This window comes from Dipodomys merriami, unplaced genomic scaffold, assembly GCF_024711535.1.
Source record: "Dipodomys merriami isolate MVZ:Mamm:240054 unplaced genomic scaffold, mDipMer1.0.p SCAF_1, whole genome shotgun sequence".
Lineage (NCBI taxonomy): Eukaryota > Metazoa > Chordata > Mammalia > Rodentia > Heteromyidae > Dipodomys > Dipodomys merriami.
In genome coordinates, this window is record NW_027202270.1 from 62,855,855 (window position 1) to 62,879,965 (window position 24,111).

At 36.5% G+C, this 24,111-nt stretch overlaps 1 long non-coding RNA gene across 1 annotated transcript in view; it reads left to right on the top strand.

Annotated features, from left to right (window-relative positions):
* The first annotated feature begins 650 nt into the window (after positions 1 to 650).
* Positions 651 to 24,111, top strand: part of LOC138837517 (uncharacterized) — a 53,973-nt gene continuing 30,512 nt past the window's right edge. Inside the window, exon 1 of the long non-coding RNA XR_011375355.1 lies at positions 651 to 893. This is a non-coding gene — a long non-coding RNA (uncharacterized lncRNA). The remainder of the gene's footprint in view (positions 894 to 24,111) is intronic.

Sequence of the window (24,111 nt, forward strand, 5' to 3'; positions counted from 1 at the left end):
GTATGTTCTCAAATAAAATAAAATAAAATATTAAAAAAATTATGAAAGAAAAAAATAATATATTTTTTAATTTCAAAAAATAGGTGGAAAAAAAGGGTTCTTTGATTTTTTTTGGGGGGGGAGATCTTGTATCTCCCCCGTGTCCCTAACTAGTCTCTTGGTGGAGTCTCTGGTCTGCTTGTAGTGTTTGGTTTTCCTCTGGCTTGATTGGTTTCTCAAGTCAGTTTGTTTGAGCAGGCAGAAAAATGCTCTGCCTTATCCAGGACTTTGTGATCGTCCTCCCAGGTTAGTTCAGTGGGAGGGAAATCTGCTTTGAGTATCACAATAGAAGGAGATGGTTGTTTCCTCTAGTTTGGAGTTGCTGTGATGAGGTCAGGTTCTGGGTAGGGTTGAAGCCAATGAGCAATCAGTAACTTTTCCCTGAAGGGTAGCTCTTGAGACACTCAGACCCTCACAGAGCCCAGCCTGGAGCCATTCTCAGGGTTTATGTTTACTGAGTTTCAATTGTTTGTCTAGGCTGCAGTGGGGAGGGGCAGCCAATGGCTCTGTTTACCCAGTGAAGAAAGTCATTCCTCCAGGGGTGGAGCTTTCTATGCATGGATGGGGTGACTTTCTCCTGGGTGGAGCTGAGCCTGCCAGATCAGGTCAGGTTCCTGTGACCTGCTGAATGGCTCCTATTATTTTCTTTCAAGGCCTGAGTTGGTGCTAGCTTCTCCACCAGGGCCTTTGTTAGTATCAAAGAAGGATATCTTGTCTGGTGGTAGGGGAGGGGCTGCCTTCCCACCTCTGCTCTGTAAGAAGGAGTGCTCATGCCAGACTCTTGGTTCCTGGGTTGTCCCTGGTCCGAGATCAGCAGGATGAAGATTTCTGCTCCTTGTTATTTCTTGCTGGTGGTGAGTAGAATCTGTTTGCACACTGGATCTGCCGCCTTTTTCCTGGACTCTTTGTTGATATGGCTGCTGCACAGCCCCCACCACCACTGCTGCACCGCCACAGGCACAGCTACCAGCAAGTGCTCAGATCTATCTCCTTGACCAAGCTTCCTGGATTTTCCCTCTCTGTCCAAACTCTCTGTACTGTGGTGGCACACTTGGTGTGATTCTCTAGCCTAGGACTGTTCACTGAAATACTAAAACTGCTTTCTAAGCGAGAGCTTGTTTATCTTCCAGCTTGTTTATCTGCCATCTTCCTCCAGACTCTAGTTTTATCTATTTTTAATCATTAAATAATCAATTCAGTGGGCACCAGCAAGAAATATCAGAGCTTCCATATGTAATTACCTGTTACCTTGTCATTTTATAACTCATTTTTACATGTACATATTTTAAAATGTCAAAACCTAATGTATTAAAAGGATATCTCTTATAAATCTAAATAAGGATGCATTAGAACAAGGCCAGAGTATTCAGAAAGGGTTTGAACTGAACATCTGGTAGACCCAGATGTGCATGAACTGCCTTATCAGAAAGCTTATTTGTTTCCACAGATGAGTAATGATGTTCTTTCTTGAATACCATTTACTCCCCAAAGTATGTCTCTCCTCCTGGTGAATTTTGAAGTTAATATATATTTTAAATATCTGACATGTTGTATTGTCCCTTATCTGAAGATGGAGGGGACAATAGGTACAACCTGGAGTGACGTAAAATGTTACATTTTCCCATTTATCTCTATCTTACAAAAGATCTGGGAGACTTATTTCTCTAATTAAAAGCATCTGTACATTTTCAGTATTTTTAAACATAAAACCATTCAGTATTATTAAACATACACCAAATTCCTTTTCTGTCATCCTTAGGAAACCTTCGTTGTGGGAAAAATTACTGCCTCCAGCTCAGTTCCATGAAAAGGGAAGGAGGAGGTATTACATCCTTCTAAAAGCTCATGTGTTTCAGTTGGTTAATTTTGGGAGATGGTGAAGCTTTAAGGAGTTTAGACCAATGGGGGTGTGCCCTTTAAAGGGCTATTGAAATCTCTACCCTTCCAGTCTCTCTTAAGGCAAGCAGCATTGCTCCACCATATGCTCCTTACCAGGATGTTTTACCACAGGCCCAAAAGCAAGGGCACAAATGATCATGGATTGAAACCTATAAACCTATGAACCAACATAAACCACTCTACTTTATATGGTGGTTTATCTCAAGCTCTTGTTACAGTTATGGAAAGCTGACTCACATAAGTCACTGAGAGCAACTTAATGTTGGAAATGACAGAAAATCAGAACAATGCACTTGAAATTTGGCAAAAGGATTCATTCAAGGCAAATGCATCTAGGGTTGGCAGAAATTGGTCTGTTTCCCCCAATCACCTGTTGTATATTCAAAAGAAGTCTACAGGCTTCATTATGTAAGGGATGCTATTGGAACCATGTAAGAAAGATTTTTTTCCAGGAAAATTGGGTAGTTGTACCAAACTACATAGAGTTCCAAATTTTTCTTCCACATGAAACATATTCTATATTTGAACAATAATTACTTATTTGGATTCTCTTTGTTATTTTACAGGTGGTATATTTTACTGCATCTAAAATCATTGTTACTCTATCATCAAAGACAAAATCTTGTTTGAAACCATGAATTCCCTTTTTCTCATTCAAACCAGTAAAGCATCTGTAAAAGGCAACTGCTCCAGTTGCATGAGTACAGGAGAACAAATGTCACTTAGGAGAAAAGATAGTTTTGGGGAAAATATGTGTGATATAAATACTAAGGATGCATGGAAGCATGTTCACATTCTGGAAACTCTCACAGCTGCAAGATGGCAAAGACGGTGTCCTGGACAGTGAGTGCAGTTTTCGAAGGCAAAGGATTTGCCAGGCTCTTTTTACTAATGGCATTTGGGAAGATAATTCTTGAACATGGCATGTTGAAAGAAAATTTGATCCGAACATGCTGTGGCTCTCAGAATGTCAAGGCCTTTGGAAATGTAAGGCACTCAAGACAGTTCTACCTGATTAAAAATGGCACCAGCATCAATTAATGCCAACAATTGCAATTAGGAAACCATATATGAGTAGGGACATGAGAGTCTCTAATTTCTTCTTGCCTGGAATCTCTGTTTTTGGTGACACCTGTCATGTTTCATTGACATGAATACTTTTGGAGGCTAGTCACCCTCTTCTTGAAAATTGCATTTCTGACCGGAGCTCCCTAGGCACAGTGTCAATTTATCTTCATTTGCAATCACTCCCTAGACAGACTCTGAATGCTCCCAGATGTGAAGCCTTAACATATGAAAAAGAAGGGTGCAAAGCCATAACTAGTAACAGCCACAAGGTTGAAGGCAGACTTGTGGGAAAAATAAGATTAGTTGGTATGTAGGGAAATCATTCTCACAGGCTCTGAGACAAAATACGGCAGTTATACTCAGAAATGCCTTCTTATTATTGTTTAGGGAGTTAAGACTAAGGATCAGTCTTACATATTGGAAATGTAATCTATAAGATTGGGAAACAGATAACAATTTAATTCCATGATAAAAATCCCATGGAAAAATCGATCAAGGACAGTCAATTTAAAATATGGTTCTTATGTGTGGCTTTTAGGGTCATGTGGATAGAACTTAAAATGAAAAGTATATGTTGACACAGACAGACATAAATGCACACAAGAACACACATATTTACATACACAGAGAAAGACACACAGACCACTGGACATTGAATAACATCATTTAAGTAAACTTTATGAGGGGAAATGTATCTGTAGATCCAATAGCACTTAAAACCCAAAGACTAATTCCTTCATTCTTTTACTTTCTCATGAGAACTAGAAATGCAAAGCGCTGAGACACATTTTTGTGATAACATCATTCTCTTTAAAAGAGCCTAGAAATCCTAGAATTTAATCCAAATGCAAATGCAAGTTTGTTCTTTGTTATCAGCAAGTTTTTTTTTTCTGGGTAAATTTGAGAACTATTTCATGGGCTGATAAAATGTTTTTACTTTCTTCTTTGTTATTGCAGGTCTTTGAAGAAAGTACTTTTCTGAACATTTAAGTTCAACCAAATATGATGAACAAATGTCCCACTACTTGGATACATATTAAGAACATAACTTTAAATTGGTGGTTGTTTGTACTTTACCTAATACAATTGAATTTAGCACCTGCAATGTTGATGGATGATCCTAACTAGTTAATCAAATTTTATCTTTCTGTTAATCTAATTTTATTGTCATTAATGTGAGCTCAGCAGTTTATCTTTAGCAGTAATCATATTTCATTGTTAATACAAATAAGATCAATTGGGTTATAACTTTGACACATTCTCTTTGTTATGATAGCATTGTCCACTTGCTTCTTCTTTTTGTGCCATAAATGTTCTCCATAGCCAAAATAAACATGTACTGCAGAGGTAGGAAATAACTGACAAGTTTGAGAGCTAATGACAGGGTGGAAAGGTGGAAAGAACTGAAGACCTTGATGGTCACCAGACAAGTTCCTCATTTATACAATGGGAAGTAGTATATTAACTTTACCTCATAAGATTATGGTGATAGTTACCTAAGTTGTATTTTCATATCAAGATAGACATGGAGAAATTGTTATTCTTGTCATAAAGTTCTAATCTCTGAAGGTTGATGGTAGATTTAACTGGTGTCAGTAGCTGTTTTAATAATGTTTTGAAGAAGAAATGATCATATTTCAGTGGGAATTCGGAAGGGTCTCACCCACTGGAAAACTAATGGTGAAGGTGAGTTAATCTTTTATGCAGACGGTATTTTGGTGAACAGAAGGAAAGCCTGGGTGACGGATGGGGTCTGTCAGCATGGTGCTAATGAGTGACGTAAGACATAGCAAGCTGAACTAATTTTGCGTGCAGAGTCAAAGTGGGAATAATTGGAAAAGGTGGGAACCTTCTGCACTCTCAATGTAGAAAGGAATTTGTCATGAAGTCTATAGCCAACCCTGACTGAATTTCATTGGGAAAGAAAAGAATACAGTAACATTAATCAAAGACCATTCAGCCCAAGGCTGATCCTGGCTCAGTATACTAAAATGTCCTCTCATTTACAAATACATTTTCATTTAGAGTCACTCTGTCTAGTATAGTAGCAACCACACACCCATGACAACAGACATTTAAGTTAATTAAATAGAAGTTAAACTTTGCCTCTTCAGTTGTGTTGGCTGTATTTCAAGTGTTCAGACGCCACCCATGAGAAATGACTAATATTGAGCTTAGACCATGGCTTTCATCACAAAACATGTATCAATGAGAGGTTGTCTTAGAGGGTAGACAATGGGCTGTAGCACAATGATAGATCACCAGGCAAGTTCCAAGGGAAATTTAAAAAACTCAGTATCATTGTTACCTTGTCATTTGTAAGGCCTAGGTCTCATGCTGCTTATTTAACCTCTCTGAGCTTTATTGTCCTGGGCTCTTACGTGGAATTTAATATTATTCATTTTGTAAGCTACCATGAATACTAAAGATTAAAAAAGAAATTGTGGTGTCTGACCCTACAGATTTCCAACAAATGGCATTTGTTCTTTTATTACTAATAGCAGTAAATGCTAAAATTCAAAAAAAAATTAATTAAAGACTCCCAAATAGTAAAAACTGCATGTGGTATTTCTGGCAGACAAGGCCACTATTTAGGAAATCTAGCCAGCAACCTTCAAGTCTATTACAGTGGTGGAGGCTTTCCAAAATGCCACTACTTAAAATGGTCTATACTTATGCATGTCTTTATTATGTATCTTTATTAGATATCATTGGAATTAGATAAGAAAAGTACATTAGATAAGAAAAATTCATAAGGCATAAGTTGATTTTGTTTCAAGAGAAAAAAAGGCTAAATGTAAAGGTTAAATATCCATCTAAATGCATGATAGACTTTAAGCATGAATGCCCCTTTGCTACCCAAAACATATTCTTTTGTTCAGTTATTAAGATTATTTTCCCCCTACTTAATATGCAAAGTATACTGTGACAAAAGGTGGCCCCTAGGCAGAAGGAAAAGAAAAAAAGGGAGAGAATTGAGAATTACTCATTACAATGACAATGAATAATGCTTTCTAGAAAACAGCGTTTTCTTTTGTGGGTTTTTGTGTTTTTTTTTTTTCTGTCCTCATAGGAAACTGTGAAAATTGAAGCTGTGTTCAATTCATCTTTTCCTTCCACTTTAAATGCACTTCTGACAGCTATTTAAAAAAGTCTTTCCACAAACTGAAATTAATATTTTCCATACTAGTTTTAAGAATAGAAGGATTTGGGGGGGGCGGAATGGGGTCTGAGTCTTTAAAATCAATCAACACCAAAAGTATCCTTTCTTGGCTAAGCAAGGAATGGACAGGAGAGACTGAGGTAAGTGATTCAGATAAGTCAGACTCTTGGGTTCTTTCTGTTGGATCCTGAGACATTAGCAAAGCATTTGCAGTTAAGTCAACACTAATCCTTCTTTTTTGTCATCTCCCTGCAGCTTGTGTGTTGGTGTATGTGTGTGTGTCGGGGGGGGGGGGGGGGGGAGGTGGATATCAAAATCCTTTGCTAACTATCTTCTGTTTCCTTAATAAACATGAACAATGTCAAATGCTGTGCTCCCCTGGCTTTGGGTCTGAGATCCCCAATGGCTCTGATATGTACAATTTGGGTTCCATCTGCTCTGAATTGCAGAGGGACTCTTTGGTCAAGCTAAGGCCATGGTATGGGAACATTACTGACTGGCATATTGTCAACATTATGGCTGAGACACATATTTGTCCCGCTGATAATAGTGACAGTTTATGAATGAGTGGGTTTTGATATTGGTTAATTAGAAGGAACTTGATTGCAGCATCTGTCACCCTGCAACAAACAGTTTCTTCGGTGTGTTGTTCAGACAATTTTCCTTATGGTATCAAAGCTGGCTATTATAAAGGTGTGTCTGCAATAAAAAGATGAAAGAATATGATCTGTAAAACTTTTCTGTAAACATAATCTATGTTTTTATGGTACTACCAAATCCAAGCTGCTGCAATTAGTTATAATAATATAAAAACTAATACTTATTGTACTCTTCTAATGCACTAAATACTGTAGCTGCTGTTCTACATGCTGTATTTCCTATATTCAAAATAGGGGTAATCTTTCTGATTATTCTAGGTTTCTAAAACTAAAATAAATTCTCTGGAGCAATAATTGAGGAAGAAAGAATAAAATCAGTCTCTAAATTTTATGAAAAATTCCATGATGAGGATATATGCAGAAGTATTTACTGGTTTTCTGAGCTCTAAGCTTATTTTAAGAAAACAGCACATATTTGTCAGTTTAAATGCAGGTGATTAAAGGTCCCTAAGTGATAAGCCATCAATTCTAGTAAGTTCTTCCTTTTCAGAGCTCCTTTTCTTCGTTTGTCACCCCCACACATACACACTATATATAGTTAGTTTTACAAGATAGTGTGTTTCAAAGCCTATCAGGAATAGTAAAGTTAACAGTAAAGTTTTGTCAACCATATAAGAAAAAGAAATGCAATAAGCAAACTGGGCCTGGGTAAGGCTGATTGATAGAATTCTCTAAAACTTTCCATAACAGAATATAAGCCATTTTCTGACACCCTTCTTTGTCCAAGACTCCAGATCTGCTATGGCATTCTATATGTGTGCTGCCATGTGGATGACTTGGAAGGACTTGCTGCACTAAAGCCTTAGTGTACTATTTCCTGCTTAGGCTCTTCAGCTAGCCTACCTGGCTTCAGACCTTGGCCCTGCTAATTCTTTTCTGCCCAACCTGGTTCTGGATCTTTTCATGCTTACATTTTATTATATGTAAACTGAGGAAGACCATAATAGTATTCATTTTATCAGACAGTTGTGCTCATTAAGCATCTTAAAGGAGGAGGCTGCAATGCTTATTAAGAAATGTACGCATTATCCTGCCCATGTAATAGTAACCCCTCTGTACAGTATGTTCACAAAAAAATTAAATTAAATTAAAAAAAGACCTTAAGGCAGTGCCTTCCAGTTAGCCATTTAGATCGGAAAATAAACTTATTTTTTATTTCCTGTATTTTCCTGGGTTTGTATCTCCATTTGGCCTCTTTATTTCACCAGGGATATCAATGGAAAGCATAGCTTGGACTTTTTATTAAAGACAACAGCCAAAACTTTTGGGAACTGGAAAATAAATGCAGCGATTATTTTCTGTCTCCAGAGCTATTTCCCCTAAAATTGGCTATTTACTCTTCTGTTGACTCTCTTCCCTTTCCCAGTTTATCATTTCATATTCAACCACTATTTAAGGGATGAGTAGAATATGTTTTAGGTATAATTATCTAGGTGGGGGTATGAATGTATATGTATACATGTGTGTGTGTGTGTGTGTGTGTGAGAGAGAGAGAGAGAGACAGAGACAGAGACAGAGACAGAGACAGAGATAGAGACAAGAGACAGAGAGACAGAGAGAGGCAGAGAGAGTCAGAGAGAGGCAGACAGAGAGAGGGGGGAGATTATTAAAGTATAAATAAACATTAAAAAAATAATGTGAACTAACCAGGCAGAGGCAACACTGGGAGGAAGGGAAGAAGGACATTCTCATAAAAGGCAAAAGGAGATTACGTAATTGAGGTTATGTTGGCAATAATTTCAACTAGATTGTGAACAAGATAATGGTATCAATAATAGAATCAAAATAACCAATGAAATATTAAAGGCATGATATTAAACATGTCAACCTATTAGTAACATGATTTCCCTAGGCAGTGAGTCCAAGATAGGGGTATACAGTAATAAATTCAAAGACCTTGACTAGTCTAGGAGGTCCACCATAAACTCCCTCTGTCCCTGAATATTGATATGTACTCCCACTCTCTGCTTGTCTGTAGTATCTTGGCAGCGTAGCTCTCTATAACACCATTTTTGAAATGTGCCATGACTCTCTGTTCATGCTTTTTTATCCTGTCTACTAGATGACAGAAGTTTTCTGAGAGCCATCTATGACTGATTTTCTTATCATTCCTGGTATGCATTCAGCAATTATTTGTAGAATTGATAGGATGTGCCTCTATGTCTATCCTCAGCTTTTTCCCCTGTTCATATAACATAGAAGGCAGAGGTTTCAAGTTAAGGTTTTCAGTTGCTGTAGTAATTTTAGGCAACCTGAGATATGAAGGCAACCTGTGAATATTGAAAAGCATCCATATCAACTATCATTTAGGGTAACTACCTTTAAAAGACAACCGAGACCAGCACTTTTCTGGAAGATAACTTTATGCAAATTTTCTTTTGCACTGACTCTAGAGTTAATAGACAATACAACTTGGTTGGCCCTAATTACATATCTAATGCTGATAAGCAAAATAAGCTGGCAACATAACCATGACATTGCGCTAATCTGAGTCTTTTGTTTTTCCAGTCTAAATTGGGAGATGCTCAATTTCAATATAGCAATCTTTGTCCTTTATATTCCTCTCAGAGAGGAGACTTAGGTTTTTAGAGTTCTTAGATCATTCTATCTCCCATTCTCAATAAAGGACTAATTCTAAGAGGATTCCTCCAGTCTCCTGGACCTTTTTTACCCTCGCCATGTCTAATCCACTCACATTACACAGATGCTGTCATAATTAGAGACATAGGATGGCATCTTGTGGCTGGCTGGCAAGCAGGCTGTGGAGATGGAACTTTGAGTGTTAGTATGGAGGAGACTTTAAAAGATTTCTTTTAGTAGATGCAAATACTTAGGGTGAACTCCTGTTTCAGGACAGCTTGGCTGGAACTGCTGGTAAGTTTCTGAAAGCAGACTGAGGATCCAATGATGATTTCCCATCACAGATGTAATGTAGACACAGAGAGCCTGATGCAAGTTTGCTTTTATATGACCTAAAACTGATGCCAAGCTAGAAGTTCTTAATGTTCTATTTTCTGACGAAAGGTATCAGCACTGAACACACAGCCAAGAGAATAGAGGAAAATGAAGTAGATGGAAATGTTTATTCTGAAGACTAAATGGCAACTGAAAAGGACCAGGGTGCATAACCATGCCAGTATTTTTACGCCATTACAATTTAGCAGTATGAAAGTAATAGTGGTAATTATTAACAAGAAGGTGATCAGAAAGAGGGTGTTGACTCTTGGAATGCTTTTACAAATATATTCCATATTAAATGAAAAGCAAACTTGTCCAGAAGACCTCAGGATTAATATTGCAAATAACTAAATATAGGGTATGTATTCACAATAGAAAGAACTTGTGTAAGGTTAAAAGAAACTAAAAAACCAACTAAAAAAGCAGAATATAATGGCTGGAGAAAATAGAGATTCAATAGACTGCCTAGGTCTGAATTCTGGATCTGCTGTTGTTTATTGGCAATAATATTTTTCTAGGCCTCTTAGTACTAGACCTTGTGTAAATAGATTGCTGAAAAGAGTATATCTATTAATATATTGGCAGCTGACTACTATGTGACTATTTGATGAATTTAATGAATAAACAGTATGATCATCCAATACTTCCTGATATTTAAGCATACATTCTATGGCAGTAAAAGTCTCTGAATAGTGAAGGGCACTGTTTAGTTTAATGATCATTTATTATGTTATATTTTTGTACTATAGAAATGAAGCAAGACATAACACACAGATTTCTCAAAGAAATCATAGTCTAGGTGGTAGAACAAGATATACAACTGTAAAACTTTGACCACTCAAAACAAAGATAAAAACATTCTAAAAAATACATCACAACATGCATTATTATGATTTCTTTCTGGATGAACATTTAGATAGATGTGGTGGGAAATCAAAAGAGGAGCAATTCTTTGGTTTCTGGATCATGAGTTCTGCTAAAAGAAGGCCCTGTAAGACTCCTAGTTCCACTTGAAGATCGAGGTTTCTATCCAAAATTACTTCTCATGACAGGGAAAAATGGAAGGCAGGGTTTAGGATGTGACATACTTCTTGGGTTCATGTCCCTTTTCACCTAAAAAATGTATTATTTTAGCAATTTATTCATCCATATCCAAGAAGATTTCTTATTATATAGTAGTATGTTTTAATATCAGTTTTTGCCCACTTATTTGTGAGCACAGACAAGAGTTACTGTTAATCTTTCCAGGTTTTGGGTGTTTTTTTTGTACCCTATTCAAAGGAATGCATCTTGTTCCCATGATATGAGACTTTTCATATCCCAATTGGATTTTTTCTAGTATACAATTCATTTTAGCACTTGCTAAAAAGTAAAATAAATTCTAGTCTAAAAAACATAAAACAAAATACTGAGCAATTAGAAATTATACTTGTCCACAACTGTCTGGGTTGTTCATGTAATCAAGCAAATGCTCACAATAGACTTGATGATAGAGACATCTTGAAGAGATTTTGCTGTTTTCCTCATGCTCTCCTCTTCTTTCAACTTTCCACCCTATTTTGTCCCTCCAAGTCCTCTTTTTCTTCATCTTCTTCCCATTCATTCTGTGATAAAAGCATTTTTGTGTTCTGCAAATTTATCATCGATAACAATGCAATCTGAATATCTATACCATTTTGTTAGTTTTAATATGCATGCTTTCTTCAAAAGTAAGAAAAAGGTAGCATAGATCAATATTACATTTTTATTAATATTCCTTGAAGCATCCAGGGGTTTCCTAAGAGTCTGACTAGTATGGTATAGATACCAGTATGGATTAGTTTGTGGCAAACATCTCTATAACCATAAAAACTCTCCAAAGACACACATGTAACCTGAAGACCAACCTTGCTAGGGTCAAAAAGATCATATTTTGTGCAATGGATATTTTTTAAATGCCATTTGGTTTTAAACTTCATGTGTCTTATAATTTTGTACTTTAATTTTAGGTCTTTACTGAATCTTTAAAGTAGAGCAATTAAAGTAAGGGCAACACAAGCTTAACATAAAATGAACAGAACAATATCTATAGAGCCAAAATGAAAGGAAAAAATAACAATGACCTATTAGCAACAGTGATGGAGCATCTAAGTCAAACTACCTACACTAACTACTGATGTTCTGACATGAATATTTATTTAGCATGGATTCAGTACAGCAACATTTTCTCTAGCAATTCTCATTAAACTACCCCCATTAAAAAGAGTTATACTGTAAAGTTAGATGGAAATCATGAAATTCTGTAACTGTCTTGTAGATTTATAATATACATTATCTAAATAATTCCTTAAAAATATACTGTAGTTTTAAGAAATTTAAATGTAATTCACATATTATAAATGAAATCATTTTGTTTTTTGTAAGTTTTTTATTGTAAAAATGTTGTATAGAAGGGTTACAGTTTCATGAGCAATGTAATGAGTATATTTCCTATTGAGCATTGTTGCCTCCTCTTTTTTTACCCCTACCATCCCTTCCCTCCCACCTCCACACCTACCTCCCCTCTCCACTCACTATGTCAACATAGTGTTTTGTAAATCTCATTGTTACAATGGGTCAACCTGTATCCTTATTTAAACATTTTGTTTTTTTCCCTTCCGCTCCCCAAATTAAAGAAGTGTATATAAAATATGAAGGGCACTTACATCAAATACAGTGAAAATAGGAGTTATATCATAGGAGAGGAACATACAAAGCAGCAAAACCATCACATGGTATATTATAATTATGTTAGAAACAATAGCAAGAAAGATAAAAGGTATTTGTGTCCCTATCTTGGGGTTCATTAAGCTTAACATCATCTCTTAGGGTTATATGTACATGTGAGGCTCCTTGAAAAAGAGCAGCAAGCTATACCCTATCCAGTAGATGGAAATAAATAATTAAAATTAAGTCAGACTTGAATGAATTAGAATCCCCCAAAATCATAGAATCAACAAAACAGAGAGTTGAATGTTCAAAAAAATTAACAAAATTGACAGACCCTTAGCAAATCTTAACAGAAAAAAAGGAGAACACACCCATATAAATAAACTCAGAAATGAGAATGGAAACATCACCACAGAAACAACAAAGATTCAGAAAATTATAAGGGAATACTTCTCAAACCTTTATGCTAATAAGTTTGAGACTCTGGAAGAAATGGATGATTTCCTAGCAAATATTGACATGCCAAAATTAAACTAAGATGAGTTAAACCAAATTAACAGAACCATATCAAGCATCAAAATAGAAACAGCGATAAGAAACCTCCCATCTAAGAAAAGCCCAGGAACAGCAGATTTACAGTGGAATTCTACAAGGCCTTCAAAGCAGAACTCACACCCATACTCCTCCAACTCTTCAATGAAATTGAAAGAGAAAGTTCACTACTGAACTTTTTCTATGAAGCCATCATAACCCTCATCCCAAAACCAGGCAGGGACTCATCAAAGAAAGAGAACTATAGACCCATGTCTTTGATGAACATCGATGCAAAACTTTTCAACAAAATATTGACCATCGACTTCAACAACTCATCAAAAAAATCATATACCATAATCAAACAGGGTTAATTTCAGGGATGCAAAACTGGTTCAATATACATAAATCAATTAATATAATTCATCACATCAACAAGAGCAAGGATAAGAACCATATGGTTATCTCAATAGATGCAGAAAAAGCATTTCACAAGACCCAACACCCCTTTATGATGAAGGCTCTGGAAGAACTATGAATCCATGGAACATTCCTCAATACAATAAAAGCTGTATATGACAAACCTGCAACCAGCATTATACTTAATGGTGAAAAACTAAAGCCATTTCCTCTTAACTCAGGAACAAGACAAGGATGTCCACTCTCTCCACTTCTCTTCAATTCAGTATTAGAATGCCTAGCTACAGCAATAAGACAAGATGCAAACATGAAGGGGATCCAAATAGGGAAAGATGAAGTAAAACTCTCCCTCTTTGCAGATGACATGAGCTTGTATTTAAAGAATCCCATGGACTCCACTCCCAAATTACTTGAGCTGATTTGAAACTTTGGCAAAGTAGCAGGGTATAAAATTAACCCTTAAAAATCAAAATCAATGGCTTGATGTACAAGTCCTTATGTAGAAAATGAACTTTACAACTTTGGTGCGGGGTGGGGGGGTTGGGAGGGGGAAGATGGGAAGAGATGGGAAGGGGAAACAAAGGAGGAGGCTACAATGCTTGATAAGAAATGTACTCATTATTTTGCCCATGTAATTGTAAACCCTCTGTACAGTATTTTCACAATTAAAAAAAAATCAATGGCTTTTCTGTATGTCAACAATGGGAAGAGCATGGCTGAAATCAGGAAAGCAACTCCATTCGAAATAGCCCCCCAAAAAATAAAATACCTAGGAATTAACTTAACCAAAGAAGTGAAGGACCTCCATGATGAAAACTTTAAAAGCCTAAAAAAGAAAATCAAAGCAGAACTTAAAAAGTGGAAAAACCTTATTTGCAACAACTAGTATATATCTGAGACAAGCAGAAAAGATCAGATAAGATGATATTAAGCAAAATGAACCCCAAGATAGGGCCACAGTGGTTTTTTATTTCTTGCTATTTTTTCTAATGTATTTACAAGGTACCATGTGATTGTTTTGTTGCTTTGTATGTTCCTCCCCCCATGGTATAATCCCTGTTTTCACTGTATTTGATGTTGGTATAAATAGGAGAGGGGAAGGAAAAAAGCAAATTGTTTAACTAGGGATACAGGTTTACCCATTGCAACAATAAGATATACAAGACTCTATGTGGAAAAAAATGAACTGAACTGTACAATTTAGGGAGAGGGGGGAAGGAGTTTAGTTGAGGAAGTGGGAGGGAAGGGATGGTAGGGGAAAAACAAAGGAGGAGGCAACAATGCTTTTTAAGAAATGTACTCATTACCTTGCTCATGTAATTGTAACCCCTCTGTACAGTATGATCACAATAAAAAAACATAAAAATAGATAAAAATTGTAAATTTTTCCAAACATATCAAACTCAAAGTTCCATGTTTCAACTTCATTATTTTATTTCATTTTGATGTACATTAGTTTGTCATGCTTTTTATTGAGGAGGAAGCTAAAACATTTAGAGGAAATTTGAGAAAATTCCTAGCTAGATTTTGTACCCGGGTGGTGACATTACAACAAACTCCATAAAAACCAACTAGAACACTCAAAACAACAACAAAAAACCTATTGCCTACAATTATAAAATACACACTGCAGAAACCAAACAAAATCTATTCTCTTGTATATAGTTTCCATACTTATTACTTAATACAGTGTCTTCAGGTATCCAATCTTTATTTAATGAGCATGCCAGGGAAACTGTTATCCTTAATCTCTTTAAAATACATGTATAAGAAAGGATACCCTGGGCTGGGAACGTGGCTCAGTGGTAGAGTGCTTGCCTTGCATGCCTGAGGCCCTGGGTTCAATTCCTCAGCACCACATAAGCAAAAAGAAAAAAGCCAGAAGTGGCGCTGTGGCTCAAGTGGTAGAGCGCTAGCCTTGAGCTGAAGAGCTGAGGGACAGCGCCCAGACCCAGAGTTCAGGCCCCATGACTGGAACCAAAAAAAAAAAAAAAAAAAAGAAAGGATACCCTATATCGCTGACATACACTTATTTATAGACAAGAAAGACTAGTGAGAAGTAGAGCTGTGGTTTATGTTGTAGAGCATCTGTCTCGAGCATGATAAAGATAAGGGACATGTACCAGTACACACACACACACACACACACACACACACACACACACACACACACACACACACACACACAAAATAATGGACAGTTTTCATTCTATTGAAACCTATAAAAATTGGTTTGTAGATTCTCAATTCAGGTAAGCCACTTAGATACTATATTTATATGTTTTCTAAATCAAATGAAAAATGAATTAAAATTAGCAACATTAACCAGAATTTAACAAAAAGCTCTTGACCTTCGAGAGAAATATGAATCCAAAGTACAATGCTGTGCCACTATACAAACACCTGAACAATTAACATCAAAGTGATTGACAGTATTTAGTGCTAATGATGTTGGATACAGAGTAACTAGAACTCTCCTACTCAATGGGAGTATATATTAGCAAAACCAATGGGAAAAATACGACATGCTTAATGATGAAAATCAGCTTTGTGGTACCATGTCTGCAAAGATATAATCTGTTCACCAACATACACAGATGCAAGTAGTACACTATACATGATAATAACACAAAATGGAAAGCACCCAAATACTACTACTAATAAAATGAAATGATGCTTTTGTTGTACAAAAGAATGGTGTAGAATCAAGGAAGTGAGCACACAAGGCTTAAACCTAACCACTGGATGAATTTCATGGATATTACGCTAAGTAAAAGACATGAAATAATGTATTTCACATGAATCCATGTAAATCATGTCAAAATAGATTTTTTTGTCAGTGCCCAGTGCCCTGGGCCTGGTTACTGTTCTTCATTTCTTTATCTCAAGGCTAGTGCCCTACCACTTGAACCACAGTGCCACGTTCAGCTTTTTTCTGCTTGTGTGGTGCTGAGGAATTGAACCCAGGGCCTCATGAATGCGAGGCAAGCACTCTACCACTGAACCACTTCCCAGCCAACCCAAACTGATTTTTAAAAATGATTTCTGGTGTAATTTCTTTAGGGAAGATAGTGGAGGAGTGATTAAAAAGTGGTACAGGGGATGCTTTGGGGATGCTGGTAGTGTTCTACTGTTTTAATTTTGGTAACAGTTGCAAATATGTGTTCTCTTGGAGAAAGGAAGTAAACATTTACATGCTCATCTATGTTGAGTATATTCTCTCCATAGAATTAATTTTAAAAACTTATCAAAAAAGACTTATTTCAGGCAAGCATGGCGATTAATGCCTTAATCCCAGACACTTTGGAAGTACAGATTTGGAAGGATGCAGTTTAAGGCCAGCCTGAGCAGGAAGTAAACAGAACTTCATCTCACCAAGTAAACTAACTGAAAATGCTATCCTAGCTATTGGGATACATAGGTTAAATGATTACAATCTGAAGCCAATCTCAGGCAAAACTATGAGACCCTGAAAAATAACTACAACAAGAAAGGGCTTGGGTATGTAATTGAACCAATCGTGAGACCCCCAACTCCAAACCCTCGTCATGCCAAAATGAAAGAAATAATGGGTCTGAAAGAAATAATAAGAGCAAGCAGAAAATATAAACATATACAACAGACTCTTGACACATTTGCCTTCTGCTGATGCAATCCCAGAAATACTGTAAATATTTTGAAGTTTTAATTTGTGTGCCATTTTAAGTGCCATGATGAGGTCTCATTGCTGCCTTTTTGTGCTCATACTGGGATCCAAAGCATCATCTTGACATATCTGTGGCATATCTGCTACTCACCAACCAGTCACTTGATAGCCCTCTGGTTATGAGATGCACCATTACATTCTCACAGGGTTTGTGTTCATGTGACCCTTATTTGATTCAATGACAACAAAATTCATGAGCACTAAATGCTGGAAATTTGGGTTTATCAAAGAGAAACTATAAAATGCAGCCCCTACGTGAAATGATGAAAATTATCAATTTCGTAGAAATTTGTTTAGTGAGATTGCTAAGACCTTTGGTAAGATGACTCCACTTACACAATTGTGAAAGAGGAACTCTTTATTCATTCTTGCTTGCTTTAAAAGTTACCACCAAAGTGTGTGATAGGTATAAATTTAGAAAAAAGAAACAGCGCGTGTGCTGTTAGAAACCATCCATTGCTGCAGACATCCATTGGGAATCTTCAGACATATTCCAGTGAATAAGGGGAGCACTAGGAGACAGTTCTAACATTTAGATCATTGGGAATGTTCTCATTACATTTTAAAGCCACTGTAATTAGCAAAAATACACTTTAAGTAGGATTTATATTAAAAATGCAAATTCAAAGAAAAGGCTATGACAATATCTGAAGTATTGTCAATTGTGTATCAACAAAGATATTTTTTTATATATGTACAAGTACGGAGTCTTAAACTCAAGGCCTGGGCACTGTCCCTTGGCTTTGGATCTCAAGGTTTACACTCTACTACTTGAGCCACACTTCTATTTCTGGCTTTTTAGTGATTAATTGGAGATAAGCATCTCACAGACTTTCCTGTCTAGACTGGCTTTAAACCCATTATAATCCTTAAATCTCAGTCAGCTGAGTAGCTAGCATTATAGGCATCAGCCACTGGTACCTGGATTGAGATTTTATATAAACATTTTAATATTTAGAAATACTTGAATAAAAATATTAGAATAGTTAAGAGTTAGTAATGAGAGGAATTAAAGCACATGCATTTACATATATGTTCTTTTTTATACATATGTATATATATATTATCTAGCTAAGTCCCAGACCTAAAAAGAGGGCATACAAACTTTTCCTATAATAAGAGAAGTGTGGGGGTCTGAAGATTATATGTCACCTGTAAACTTATCTAGGAATTAATTATAATTAATTTATAATTATCTAATACTTTATTTAAAATTATGAAGTAAAATCCCTCCAAACATATTTTGTAATGAAAATATCACATAACTAAGTACAAAAGTTAAAGCAAGTTCTTTTTTTTTTTAACTACAACACAGGCTCAGAATATATGTTTTTATCCTGAAGCATAATTAGGTAAAGATGGGCTTTTTTGTAAGTTGAAAAAAAAAAAAGCATAAACCAGGAGCCCATGGCTCACATCTGTAATCCTAGCTATTCAAGAGGCTGAAATCCAAACATCACAATTTGAAGTCAACACTGGAAGAAAAAATCTACTAAAATCGGTCTCCAAAATAACTAGCAAAAATCTGGGCTGGAGGCATATCTCAGGAGGTAAAACACCAGCCAACAAGCTATGAGCTCAAACCTTGGTATTAGAAAAAGAAAAGGGATTAAAAAGTATAAATAATTTTTCTCTATGAGAAATGTCATATTCCACAGAAAGTTTTATCAGAATTTTTATGAAAATCTTCATGTGTGGCGGGGGGTGAGGGGAGTGGGGAGAAGGGGAAGGAGTGTAGGAGTGGGGGGAGAGGAGTAGGTTTAGTATGTCTGCCTGTGTCCTCTGACCCATTTTTTACTTGCAGCTATTTCCATCTGTGCATTGTGCATTGTGTGGTTCACACTTGTAGTAGGTCTCCTTTCTTCATGTTCAACAAAAACACACTTTAACATTTTGTTTGTTGTGATAAACATGCCCCTCCTTGCCTCTCAAGCATTCCTAAGTCCTGGTCTCTAATTTGCCATCTATGATTTCTCCCTATCTCCTCTATTTTGCTTCCTAACTCTGAAGTTATTCTGAGGCTATTTCCCGTAGAAAAAGGGTCTGCTTTCCATTTCCCTTCTCCCTCCCCTGAACTCATCCCTGCACTAGGCAGGACCCTATCTAAGTAACTGAATTCTTCTCTTCATGTATTCCTAAAATGACAATTTACTTCCTCATGGAAAAGGCTGTTAGAGCTCTGAATAGTGGAGTTTTAATCTAGTGAACAGCACACACGTATTATTTTTGCAGTTGTTAAAGGACGCATCCATCCCCCCTTCATTCCTCTGCTGTTAGTACAGTGAGCGAGCTCTACTGATCTGCTTTTTCTCTTGTCTCCTGCTTCTAACTCTCCCCATCAAGGGAAGGCCTGACATTTTGTTCATTAGCCTCACTGTGTAGTCACTTGATTAAAAAAAAAATTGGTCTGGGAAATGTCATTTGCATATCTCCCAGACAAAGGTTACATGTGTTCTGTGCCTGTGGCTGGCTCCCCTGTCTGAGCTCCAGGCTTCACCAGGGATGGCTTGCCTGCCAGGTGAATGGACCACTTGCCACTTCCAAACCCTAAGAGAAGAGAAACTAGATGTTGAGTGTCTGATAGTTGGGTGATGTGCCAAAATAATAGATAATCCAAATTCTAGAAATCTAGATATGATACTGAAGGACAGCAGAAAAAGCATATTTAATTCGGGCATTTGGACTCAGATTATTCAAAAACCATTTCCGATAATAACAGTGTTGAGCATTATCATCTCATCTGGAAACAGTAACCTGGGCAAAGCACTTTAATGGAATGTCTATGGAAATTGTGAAGGAACAGCTGGTCCCAGGAGATTGAAACGTTTCCATGATTTCCTCTGGGGTTTCAGTGGATTCTCTGTACAGTGAATCTGTGCAACACACTAGCACCTCACTGTCTCTTTAGTCCATCTTGGGGATTCAGAAACTGTCTTCCACCAGCCTGGTCTTCAGTCTGTTACCATTTTGCTCTTTGATGTGTTTTAGCCCGCACATCATATAGTCCTGAGATGACTTTCATCTTGGAAGCCTCATGTTTTTCTGGGTGGTGGAAATGCTGGATTATTCCCTTCCTGTCCCTTGCTAATCAGGCTGAAAAGCAGGGACCTATGGTATATCGCTCAGAAAATTGCAATCACTGATCATCAATTACAGTGTTAAAAGCCAGTTCTTGTAAGCTTCCCCTTCTGCCTCACAGGGACACCGGAAAAGAGCCTGGTGTGGGAAACAAAGCAATCATTTAAAATGTAACAAGACACACTTCCCAACTAAAACCATGACTCACCCTGCACATGCAGTATTGATATTGCAGATTATATATAATTGAACTGAGGTTGCAGTTTATTTTCCAAATGCAAACATGTGTTTAATTAGAACAAAATGTGCATCTCTATGACACTGAATTTTAAGCACTAAGTTCTAAAGTTTATTGATTGATGATTATTGTGGGGAAACATGAGCTCTTATGCATAAATCTTTTGACAGGAGCTGTCTGTCAAAAATAATGATCCTTTTAAAACTCATGAATAAATAATGATGCAGGTCCACTTTACATAAAAATACATACTCATTTACACTCTGTCCACTGAAATGAAATATGGTTATTTAAAATAATGACTCTGTGATGGGTGAGTAATGAAACATTATTAATTTAATACACATGGTATTTTATACTCATTCTCAAATTACATGCATCTATTTTCAATATTAACACATTAGGCCATTCTTTTGAAGACTTCTAACAAAATGTCTGGGACAGAAACCTCTTGCACAGATGAGATTGTGAATTTTAATCCTGTCACACTGGGGTCTCATTTTGGTCACAGGCCAGAAAGTAATAACCTAGCTGTCACTGTGGTGATATTTTATTGTCTCCTCTGACTTGGAGCATCTAGAAGGACCTACTTCTTCCTCCCATAGGAAAAAGTGTGAATAGTTGAGAGACAGAGTCAAAATACCATTTGCCTTCCTTCATCTTTTCCCATCTGGAATCCAATTTAGTTCATGTCTATTCTCTGTTCTTTCCTTCCTTTCTCCCAACCTCATTTTCCATGTGCACACCAAGAGTGAGGAGATGAGTGTAGTGTTTGACAATCTCTGGATGCTTTCCTCAAGATTCAAAAACAGTTAAGGAATTAGGAAAACTATGTTCTGCCTTTTCTTTTGGAGGCTATATTTATGTTCATTCTCCCTTGGTTGTTCTAGTTCTTGTCTTTTCCTCTTCTCTGTTCTGTCTAGATCCAACATCAGAAGAGACAGTGGAAAGATCTGGTCAGGAAACTATATGCTTAAATTTGAAGAGATTGGGAGATTGAGAGAGCTTGAGAGAGAGAGAGAGAGAGATTGAGAGAGAGGGAGGGAGGGAGAGATTGAGAGAGAGAGAGGGAGGGAGGGAGAGACAGAGCAATCAGGGTCAGTTTCCTCTCCTCTATATATTGAGACCCCTTCCTGCACCTTGAATAAGTAGGTGGCATTACGAAGCCCAGGTTTGGGAACAGGAGAAAGAATGCTGGCAGTTCCAATCACCATTTGGTGGATGGATCAATTGAGTAATAAGGGAAGGGCATCTGCATCCATACATACACAGAAGCTGTTCCCACAAACAAGCCAGTAGCACTCTGTTAGGAAGCAGGAAGCACAGTGAAATAATGACATCTTTTCCGAGCAGTATTCCTTGAGGCCTACCTTCCTGCAGTGCTGAGGCAGGTTCTGCAGAGTCAATGAGCTCCATTTGTCAAATTGGAAAATATTCTTTATAAGGTTTTAATGTGGTTTTTTAAAAAATAAAATGCTGCTCTACATTTTTAATCAGCTTGTTTAAGTAACCCGGTTAGTGTTCAGACTAAAAAATGATCCCATGACATTCCATCTCACCACAGTTAGACTGGCAAACATGGAGAAATTGAGCAACAACAAATGTTAGCAGGGATGTTGGTAAAAAGGAACCTATTGCACTGTTTGTGGGAATGTAAACTAGCACTTCCACTCTACATCATCAGTCTGGAGGTTCCTCAAAAAACTAAACCTAGGTCTTCCCTGTAACCCAGCCATACCACTCTTGGGCATCTGCCCAGAATAATCACAAGCCAGTATATCACAAAGACACTTGCACATCCATGTTCACTGCTGCACTATTCACAACAGCCAAGCTATATAGCCCAGATACAGCCTACAACAGAGGAGTAGATCAAAAAAAGTAATAAGTATACACAAAAGCATTTTACAGAGCTATTAGAAAGAATAATATTTTGTCATTTATAGGAAAATGGATGAACCTAGAGCAAATCATGTAAAGTGAGATAAGCCAAGCAGAGAGAGACAAATGGCATGTGTTTTCTCTCATATGCAGAAGCTACATCTAAAATTCACTGGGACATGATCAATTATTATAGGACTCTAGTCACTCATACACAGTGAGACCGAAAGAGGCTACTCTTAGAAGAGGAACACAAAGCACAATGCCTATGTGCATCTGATCATATAAAATAATATTCATTAAAATGAAGTCCAGGAAATGGAATCAAGAGGACTTTTTTCTTTGTAAAAAAAAAAAGAGATCAGATCCCATATTTGGAACATAAGGTTTTATCACTGTTCAAATTGAAATTAATCTAGATTTAACAATTTTGTGATAATTTAATTTTTTAAATCCTTGGCTAATGTCAAACATTTCTTAAAATAGATTGGAAAAAGTCTTACCTTAAATGTCATTTAAATGAATATTTCATGCAGAAGTTACGCATTTACAGTGACTCATAAAATATACATCTGTAAATTTCATGTTTAGATATGTCTTTCACATAATTATAAAGCAGGAATTTAGACATGACCCAGACATGCTGTCATAGTAGGGTTAACTTTGACTAGCTTTTAATTTTCTTGTAATCATCTTCCACATAAGACCTCTGAGCTGAGAATGAAATGAAATTGTTTCTCTGTGTGTCCTTTTCACTTGCTTATTTATATGACCAGAATGACTATTTTCCTATATATTAGCCAATGGCCCAGTAAAGTTACCCTTTACTATACTTTATAAAATTTCACTTTCACTAGGGAAAAGAGAAGGGAGGGATGACATTGCCCCAAAAAAGAAATGTACTCATTTCCTGACTTATGAAATGGTAACCCCTCTGTAAAACAACTTAGTAATAACAATAAAATTATATTTAAATAAATAATTGAACAAGAAAATAAAATAAATTATTTTCTAATTCTTATAATATTTTGCTCCTTCTCATGTTTAACTTTTTTTGGAGGTGAAACGACCTATCAAGTTTTATAGGCATAGTCCAAATTTATTCTTATAAATTTGTATATTAGATTTACAGAGCACGTAATTTTTAACTGCCCTTCACTGTCCAACATAATGCCTACAAAATTAAGTTAGTAGTAAGTGACAAAATTACTAATCTTGCCAATTTCAGCTTTAAATCCAGTCAGATAATAAGAAAAAAAATCTCAATCACAAACCCTGAAGAGACAGGATGTCACATTTACCAATATTCTCCCAAACACTCCAAACAAGAGCTAGAAACACCAGGGATATTAAAACATTATTCATTCTTATCTCTCTTTAAAAAATTCTACATATGCATGTCATGTGGGAATTACTTTTTGTAAATAAACCTGCTTTAAATTATGCCTTATTTCTGATACTGATTTTAGTTGTCTCCAAAAACACAAGCTATATTATGAGTAGTTGGGGATTAAGGCAACAACATTACAGTACTATAGAAAAATGAGCAACTTTCAGAACAACTCCAAGAATGACCATTCAACTGGGAAGTGGCAACCAAGCAGAGGTTGCCGCGGCCTTCACCATTATAGCCAGGCAGAAAATCATGACCTTTCCATTCTGGAGTCGTTACTAATCTTTCTGTTTGTTTTATCAACTGTTTTGGTTATCGAACTAGCCTATACAAAGATGAGAATTTACTAAATTCATACCTTTACAGAAATAATTGAGCCTTCTGAACATT